Source organism: Macaca mulatta, chromosome 9 (assembly GCF_049350105.2).
Source record: "Macaca mulatta isolate MMU2019108-1 chromosome 9, T2T-MMU8v2.0, whole genome shotgun sequence".
Classification (NCBI taxonomy): Eukaryota; Metazoa; Chordata; class Mammalia; order Primates; family Cercopithecidae; genus Macaca; species Macaca mulatta.
Window position 1 is genome coordinate 87,912,760 of NC_133414.1, and position 8,767 is coordinate 87,921,526.

Sequence of the window (8,767 nt, forward strand, 5' to 3'; positions counted from 1 at the left end):
CCATTGCTGGCTGGGAGTCCGTGGGGCTCCACGCTGCCCACCTGGGGACCTCGAGTTAGGAACGCTCTCGTGCTCTTGCTTGGTCAAGAAGTGGGGTTCGAAGGGGTAGCCCTGGAGTCTGCAGAATGATTCGTAAAGAACCAGCACTGTCTGAGGGTCAGCCACCGCCTGGTCCCATCCCCCTCTATGCCTGGCGCCATCGTGAGCGGCGGGGGTGGGTGGCGTTATTAGTAAGGAGGCCTTGAGCAGAGCAGGCTCGCCAAGTCTTAGTGCAACAAGTCTATTGGTTTGAAGGAGGATAAACCGGGTTATACGGGTCATTGCTTTCCAGGAGACCTCTAGTGGTCAAAGGTTGAGCTACAGCTCAAATTTGGGTCTCCTATTCGTCCCCTGTCTCAAGAGCTGTGGTGGGGGTGGGACTCCAGCCCAGGTCCGGTGGTAAAGGCTGGAAGCTTCAGAAGGATGGGTATGGTGACAGATTTCTCATGAACTTGTAGCCGGAGCCAAGAGAGACACAGGAACTCGGAGCAAGTGATCCCCCTGGGAAGGGTCATGTGATGCCCTTTGTGAGCACTGGAAGCCCCAAGTTCTCCTGCCCTCGGTACAGATGGAGACCTCCTGTCTTATCTTGATTTTCCTCCCGAGTCTGAGATTAATCAAGTATTATCCGGGAAGTTGGATTAAATTTGCTCAAGCCTTTCCAGTTACAATAGCAATGCTGAGTCTGTTTATTTTTTCTAATTTGTTTGTAAATTAAAGACAAGTCCCACTCCCTCACCCCATCACAAATACACCCTAACACCTCTTAATTTTAACAATTTCATTGCCTTCAAGTGCTCTTGACATTTATGGGTTACTTAGTATAGAAATAACTAAGCTTTTATTTTTATTATTATTATTTTTTTTAATTTTTTTTTTTTTGAGACGGAGTCTCGCTCTGTCGCCCAGCCCAGGCTGGAGTGCAGTGGCGTGATCTCAGCTCACTGCAAGCTCCGCCTCCCGGGTTCACGCCATTCTCCTGCCTCAGCCTCCCGAGTAGCTGGGACTACAGGCGCCCACAACCGCGCCCGGCTAATTTTTTGTAATTTTTAGTAGAGACGGGGTTTCACCGTGGTCTCGATCTCCTGACCTTGTGATCCGCCCGCCTCGGCCTCCCAAAGTGCTGGGATTACAGGCGTGAGCCACCGCGCCCGGCCAGCTTTTATTTTTTTAATTGCCTGCACTGCAGGGTACATATATGACGTTTGACTAAATTGTAATCTTGCCCCTTTATTCGGAATGCCATGCCATTCCATCCCAAATGGCAGGGTGCTGGGGGAAAGGGTAGTGGTGACTCAGGCTTTCAGACTCATTTGTGATCCACATATTAATAAATAATTTGATCAAACTGCCCCCCAGCATGGTATTAAAGAAATTGCTGGGAACACCTACTATAGGTCATACTCAAAACAGAGGTCCCAACCATCTGAGGTTATTAAAACATCTTGCCATACCTGATTTTTTTTTTTAAAGGAGACAAGAAAATATACAGACATGGAGTCTTGGCTCCACTGGGGGACTCATATGTTGCCTACTAAAATTTCTCTGTGCAGTTTCAAACGGACATTAATGATGCCTTGTATTTGGTGATTTACAACTTATAATTACTTGACAAGCATTAAGTAACTCATTACTTAGAAGCAGAGTGGGTACGGTAGGTAAATCACTAGACTGAAAGTCAAGGGGATCATTCTTCTCTGATTTGCTGTGTATCCATGTCCATGACTATAATTATCTGCCGGGCTCAAACCCTAATTCCGGCTTTGTCAGAATTTCTCACATATTGTGGCAGAATTATCCAGACTGGTCATCTGTATAGAGGCAGCTGCCCTTGCTGGGGAGTCATTCAGATCCATGGAAGTGCCGGCAAGTCCCTTGACTGCCTCCACCTACATTTTGCCATGTCACAGACTGATAATTTTATGACTTGTTATTGCAGGTTGAAATATGTAAATGTGGTAATTCACTAAGGGTATAAGGAGATCTGAGTACTTCAGAAGAAAAATAATACCAAGAAGAACAGTGAGGTTGGTTCTGTTTTCATTTTCAATAAGCTTTGGCCAAAATAAAATTGGGTGGGCTTTACACAAAGACAGTAGGGGACCAGATGAATTTCCCTCAGGGCTTAAAAAATGCCCTTCTAGGGGTATGCTGGCACTAGTTCCCGCCAACTCCCCAGAGCTGATGATTACATTTTCAGAAATTTTGCAAGTCAGATATCAAACACATCCACTATTGAACATTAAATTATATAAGCTGTCAAATAAATTATATTAGAAAACAATGGCAATATACCCTCAACACTCTAATTGTTTTACTACATTTTACTGTTATCTATACTCTGGAGGTTATTTATGTCTTTTGCATTTTTGTGGCCGCGGTACAGTATCCTCAGAGGACTGGTTCCAGGACTCCTGGCAGATACCAAAAGCTGTGGATGCTCAAGTCCCTTATATAAGATGGCGTAGTATTTGAATATCACCTACTCACATCCCCCTTATACTTTAAATCATCATATTGTAATAACTAATATGATGTAAATACTATGTAAACAGTTGCTATATTGTTGTATTTTCCACTTATTTTTATTTTTCACTTATTTCACCATTCACTTATTTTTATTTTTCACTTATTTTTATATTTATTTATTTATTTGTATTTTTTTTTTTGAGACGGTCTCATTTGGTTGCTTAGGCTGGAGGGTAGTGGTGAAATCTCTGGTCACTGCAACCTCCGCCTCCTGGGTTCCAGCAATTCTCCCACCTCAGCCTCCTGAGTAGCTGGGACTACAGTCGTGTGCCACCACACCTGGCTAATTTTTGTATTTTTTGGTAGAGATAGGGTTTCAGCATGTTGGCCAGGCCGGTCTCAAACTCTTGACCTCAAGTGATCTGCCTGCCTCGGCCTCCTGAACTGCCGGGGTTACAGGCATGAGGCACCATGCCTGGCCTTTCTGAATATTTTAAATCTGCAGTTGGTTGAATCCTCAGATGCAGAACTTGTGGATATGGAGGACCAACTCTACTATATAAGGGTGTGCTACTCCCCATCTCTTCCCAGTTCACATCCACTGACATCCTATTGGCAGCTTGAAATTGGCCATGGTGGGGTATTTATACCATGGAATTCAGCAAACATTACAAATCAGAGCTTGATTCATTGTTTTGTTGATTGGACTTGAGAAAGTGATGAAGACAATGTTAATACTGTAGATTGTGATGATTAATCTTATGTGTGAACTTGAGTGAGCCATGGGGTGCCCACATATTTGGTCAAACATTTTTCTAGGTATATCTGGGGGAGTGTTTTTGATGAGATTAACATTTGAATCACTAGACTGAGTAAAGCAGAAAAATGATATGCAAAGTAAACCCCCACATGGGTGGGCATCATCTAATCAGTTGAAGGCCTGACTAGAACAAAAAAGCTGAGTAAGAGGGAACTTCTCTAAACTGCCTGCTTGACTTGGGATATGGGTCTTTTCCGGCCTTTCGATTTGAACTGAAACATCAGTTTTCCTGGTTTTCAGACCTTTGGACTCAGCTTGGAAGTACACATTAGCTCTCCTGGGTCTCCCGCTTGGGGACTACAGATCTTGGGACTTCTTAGCCTCCATAATCAATCATGCGAGCCAATTCTTCATAATAAATTAATCTGTCCCTGTCTTTCTCTCCCTCTCTACACATACTCAACACACACACACACACACACACACACACACACACACACACCCCTTATTCCGTTTTTCTGGAGAACTCTGACTTAGGTTTAACTAAGTCAAGCCTGTAGCCAATCATATTGTGAATAGCACAATTGAGGAAATAGTTTGAAAACTATTATTTGATACCAGCAAAGAAGGTGTTCATGTCATTGATGAAAAAGCGAAGTTCTAGGATACATCTTTGTTTTTTCTCTTTTGTTGTATTCCTTAATATAAGTGAAAATATCCATCAACATTAAAGTTAGAGCTACACTTATTTGTTAATTGCAACCGTAGGTTAGGTATGGATAGCAGAGTTCAGCAAACAGGAACAGAAGCATTCTATGAGAATAAATGAACCAGCTGGAATTCACAATGAAGAGTGTTGTATAATTATTATTTGCACATTTCTGCTATACTTCCTGTATATCTGCAAAATGTATAATAAACTTTCACACATATATATGCATAACTTGATCTAAATATATACATATGTAGAGCTATATATCTAGATCTAGATCTTTGTATATATTTAAATAAAACATACATACCTTTTTGGGGGTGAGGAACTAATTGTTAAAGATTTGAAAGATTTGTATGGGTATCTTTGAACATGATATGCAGTTCAGACTTCTAGAGCAGGGACCAGCAAACTACAGCCTACCACCTGCTCTTCTATAGCTCCCAGGCCAAGAACATGTTTCACATTTTTAAATGGCTAAGAACAATCAGAAGAATAATATTTTGTGACATATAAAAATTATATGCAATTCAAATTTCAGTGTCCATAAATAAATGTTATTGGAACACAGCCATGCTTTTTCATTTATGTATTGTCTACGGCTGCTTTCGCGCTAAAACAGCAGAATTGAGTAGTTGTGACAGAGACCGTATGGCCCTCAAAGCCTAAAATATTTACTGTCTTGCCCTTTGTAGTAGAAATTTGCTGACTTCTGCCCTAGAATATGGAGGTACGTCCCTTGGTTGGGAGTGGTCAACTCAACCAAATGACCTTTTGAAGTCTTTTCTTGCCTTTGGTCCTAGAAATACTTCCTCAGTAAACAGATAGAAAAAAAAAAAAAATGGAATACCTGGAGTTTTTGTGAGGCAGTCAAATCATTGACTCAAGGTCACGGGGAGAGCCCAGGCCATCATAAAAGTAAGAGCGGAACATAAGATTTCTCACTCATTGGTTTGTATTCTGACCACTGCATGACAGTGCCTTTCTTCCTTACTGCTTGTCCTAAAGCACTGTATAATTTTGTTGGGCGCTGTTAAATATTTATTGAGTTTTCTTGTCCAATGTGGTTCGGTTACTGTGTGTCTGTGTGTGCGATGGGACCCTTCAGGATTAAAGGTGCTATATAAATAGAGGATTATTTTATGAATTGTTATTGCAGGTTGAAATATGTAAATGTGGTAATTCACTAATGCTATATCAGTGCATATATCTGGGAAGCTAGAATGCATTATCCTGCTATTTGAATCTAACATCATTTACATCCTTTTTTAAAAAAAGATGCCCAATCAATTTTTTTTTTTAAATGAGGAAACGCAGTAGAGGAAAAAAAAAACCTCCTTTAATGCAATACTTCAGCTGAAAGTTTAATGACACAAAAGGCAGGCAATTCAAAGTTACAGTTCCCACAGCAACTGTAACTCTGCTATATAGCACATTTAGGCATAGATTTCACAGCATGTACTGCAATACAAAATACTCCACACTGGGCATGCAAGGGGGCAGAGTTATGGTTGCTATGGGTACCATGACTTTGAATTTCCAGATTTTTTGAGAGTTTAAATTTTCAACCAGAACATCACATTAATAGTTCATTTTTTTGCATTGAAAATAATAAAGGTTGTATCACTGTTTCCACTGTCAAACCCATCTCCAGCTCAGTCCACTGCTTAGTATAAATACCTACCCAAACATATTCACCCTACTTGCTAAAATTAAACACATGACCTCAGCCCAGGGAGTATTTTAGTTTGCAAATTTATATGCGATGACTTTCACTGGATTAACTAAATCTGTTCCCTCGTCCTTTCTCAAAATCACCCATACATTCAGATTAACCCTCTCAGCATTCTGGTATATTTTATCTGTTATTCATAGGCTGAGAAGATATGATAATCATATTCATTGTGCATGAACGTGTGATGTATATATTTATAATTTATACTCTGTCTACTTCCAAAAAGAACTGGAGGTAGCTAACTACACTTATTCATTTATTCCTTGAACATGTCATGCAATTTTATGTCTTTATACCAGTGGTCACAGGACCCCTTTTCACTTCAAAATTATTGAGGACTGCAAAGAGCTTTTGTTTACGGTGGATATATATACATATAATATTAGCAGGTCAGATTTTGTATATGTAAAATATTATACATTATAATGGAAATATTTTAAAATATTTATAACTGATTTTAAAATAATAATAAATCCATTCTGATGAAACGCTTTTTAATAAAAAATAACTATATTTTCCAAAACAATAAAATATAGTGAGAAGAGACGCATTGTTTTACATTTTTAAAAGTCTCTTTAATGGAAGATAGCTAGATTCTCATAGCTGCTTCTGCATTCAGTGTGTTTCATATTGCAAGTCGTATAGTTTCTGGAAAACTCCACTCCACTGTATTTTTCTCAAAAAATGAAAGTGAGAAAAGCAAATAATGTCTTAATATTATTATAATCATTGTTCTGACCCTGTGAGCCACCTGAAATTGTTTCAGACGTTCCCACGGATCCCTAGACCATACTTTGACAGCTAGTTCTCCATGCATTTGTTTATGCTGTTCTCCCAAGTATATGTCTCTTCCTTATCTACAGGAAAACTCCTATTCATGCTTCAAGGCACTAGGAAGAATTAATTGCCCCCTTAGCTGTATTCTCATAGCATATTACATATATGCGAATCAGACCATTTATAATATTATGTGGTATTATGACTATATGTTCAAGTATCTGTTTGCTGTTGTTAGACTGAATTCCTTACAGGGGAGTCATGTCTTATACATGTTTTCCTCATTTCTTAGGATCATACCTGACATTCTGTATGTATGAAATGTAAGAATTCAATTCAACCAGTGATAAAATAGCTCCCATTCTTAGAGTCCATAATATATTTTAGGAACTGTGTTGAAACTGTCTCAAATTTAATCTTCATAGTAATGTTATGAAGTTGGTACTATTATTATTAATGTTTTTTGATTGAGGAGATTAAGGCTTGCCCATAGTTCAACAGCTAGAAAGTGGGCAGACCCTGATGGGTTTAACATATTGCCAAGAAATATGAGAGAAAGTATAAAGTAGGAAACAGGGTCTTTGCCTTAAAGGCATTTACAATCTACTTTGGGAGACAAGATGTATTTCACAAATGAAAGGCAAATATCCATGCAGAAGTTAGCTAACAGCAGACCACAAATGCCATAATTAAAGCAATGCCTATTTAGTAGAAATGGCTACTTACCCAATGAATCATTCAGATTCAAACTTTTGGAGAATATACTTCTATCAGAAAACCTTTGTTTTAGGATGCACACCAGATAAACAGGTATTTATTTATAAATTATATACTTACTCTTGCACCAATCTGTTACAAATGTATCAATATATATATTAATATGCTCAAAGATATAAATCACTAAATATTTAAAAGAATAAGATAAAATATATAAAGACATTCTACAATATTTTTTAGCATGCTGATGAATTATGCACTCCACTTTGGAGGCAATTTATTTGGACTAGTGGTGCTCAACTTTGGCTGAAAATTAGCTTCTCTGGAGAGTTTAAAAATTGACACTGGGGTCCCAACCCCAGGTCAATTCAATCAGGATCTCTGGGGGGTGGTACACAGATCTTGGGAATATTTTACCTTCCCCCTCCACCCCACCCACCAGGGAATTCTGTGCAACCAAGGGTGAGAATCACTGGTCTAGCCACTAAGGACAATGGCACCCTGTAGAGAGATCAGTGGACTGCAGACAGAGAAGGGAGATACTACAGGTCACTTTAATGTTTTTACATGGGAGTATTGAAAATTTGTGTTTGTAAAGTTAGTCAAGCTGAGTTTTAAAATCTCCCCTTGCCTAAGTTGGTGTTCATGTTTTGGTTTTTTAAAACAGTACCCCTTTTGGGTGTGTCTGGCTTGTCAAAGTCTGGGAATGAGGAGATCTGAGTTGTATCCTGGGCCTGCCTCAGAAGTTGCGCTGAGACCTTGGGCTAGTTTTCAACAATTGTAATTATGGGGGTGGTGATTTTCTGTAGTCATAAAGTACTTTGTCTCAGAAAAGTATATTCTTGGCGTCAATATATAAGCCTGCAAATGGAACCCTGAAATATTTGTTCTGGAAGACATCTTTTAGAACAGCACCCTCGGCCGGGCGCGGTGGCTTACGCCTGTAATCCCAGCACTTTGGAAGGCCGAGGAGGGCGGATCACGAGATCAGGAGATCAACACCATCCTGGCTAACACGGTGAAACCCCCTCTCTACTAAAAATACAAAAAAATTAGCCGGGCGTGGTTGCGGGCGCCTGTAGTCCCAGCTACTCTGGGGGCTGAGGCAGGAGAATGGCGTGAACCCGGGAGGCGGAGCTTGTAGTGAGCCGAGATCCGGCCGCTGCACTCCAGCCTGGGCCACAGAGAGAGACTGTCCCAAAAAAAAAAACAAGAAAAGAAAAGAAAAAAAAAAAAAGGACAGCACCCTGATTACACGTGAGGAAACTGAGACCCAGAGATGCTAAGTGGAAGTAGTTGGCTTACCTAAGACAAAGCTGCAAGAAGAAAGGGTTAGGACACTGGTTGGGGGAGGAGGAGGAGGCTGCTTCTCATCAGCCAAATGGTTCTCAAATGCGGAATTCCACTTTCATAAAGGACTCAGGATATATGGACAGAATAGAGTACAGTAATTGTGGCTTCTCCATCTTTAACTGATCCCATCAACACAAGGGGTAGGTTTAAAAATTCTACAATAAGTTGTATAGAAGGCTCCCATGTTCCCAAAGTTAGAAAGCCC